Below are 1397 nucleotides of genomic sequence, written 5' to 3'. Positions count from 1 at the left end.
GCCATGCTTTCCATTGTATATGGAATCTATTTCAACCTGCCCCTTGATTACGCACAGCTCATCTTCGAAGACATGGAGGGATTAATTAAAAAGAAGTGTGCTACTCAGAGGGGTGAGAAGTCCAAGGTGAAGGCACAAACGAAGGACAAAGAGGACCTCAATCATCCAAATCTAATCCTTCAAAGTTTCTTTGGTTTGGTCTTTGGTGAAATGATAGCAGAGAAGCTGCCCTCTGCAGAACCAAATGCGCGACTGTATCCAATGAAGGAATTCCACCCCATAGAGCATGAGCTAGGGTATAGAAGCCCAAGGCCTCTATCAAAAGCCATGCTCAAATACCTTAGGCACGGAGATAGAAAAGCGTACAGACGTGGATACATGAGGCCAGAGTCGGTCCCTGAAACCTTTCCACGCATAGGTATCCCCTTAGGAGAGAAAGTGCAAAAAATGAGGGYTGWGGGAAGAAGGGAGGAGCCAGCAGAGGCTAGAGAGGTGAGTGAGGACAGACCGAGAGTAGTAAGTCCCCCACAAAAGAAAAAGAAGACAAAGAAGCCTCAGAAGGATGTTGACTTTTCTAAGAAAAAGAAAGGGAAGAAGAGACCCGCAGAAGAAGAGGGTCCTAGTGGTCCTCTGCAAAAGCCAAAGAAGAAGAAACCGAAGAAGGCCCAACCCGCAGAGGTTGAGGTCACAGAGGGTGTACTCCAAGAAAGCCCAGCAGAGGCTGCTCCAAAGCGCAGAAGGTTGCGTAAGGTTATTCATGAAGAGTCCACAATAGAGCAGATACATGATGTAATCTTCCACATCCAACAAGAGTTTAAAGCGCCCACACAAGTAGCGGATTTGGGGACAGAAGTCGTTCTAGACGATGAAGAAGAAGAATTGGAGTTAGGTGAGGGAGAAAAAGATGCCGAAGGCACACACCCAAGCCCCCCTCCTAGTGCAACCCACATTTCTAGGGACCCTATTCTAGAGGGAACCCCTATTGAAAAAAGCATGCACACGCTGAGCCCTAAACCAGCAAACCTCGCAGAGGACATTCTTTCGTCCTCTGTCGAATGCACAGTCTGGGAACCACAATCTACTCCAGCATCCTCTCAAAAGGATGTTGGTTTTACAATAAGAGTCCATTTGCCCAAGGACTCGTCACAACCCAGAGAGGCATCCGTTGCCCCTCCACACTTGAGTGAAAAACCAAGTTATGCTTCAGAGGCATACGAGAGATTCATAGAGACTACGGGTCTATAACGCCCAAAGTCTCCACTCGATCCCTCTATCAAGTTGGGCTCTGAACCTACTGGGCACGACATCGACAAAACACTGGTAGGCTCTCCAATTGGAGATGTTCGAGGATCCGGTGGAAGTCCCCGAGCTGACATCGACAAACCAGTCACTGAGGG

The sequence above is a fragment of the Cynara cardunculus genome (assembly GCF_001531365.2).
Source record: "Cynara cardunculus var. scolymus isolate 2C chromosome LG 2, CcrdV1, whole genome shotgun sequence".
Taxonomy (NCBI): Eukaryota; Viridiplantae; Streptophyta; class Magnoliopsida; order Asterales; family Asteraceae; genus Cynara; species Cynara cardunculus.
Note: the sequence above shows the minus strand (reverse complement) of the source record.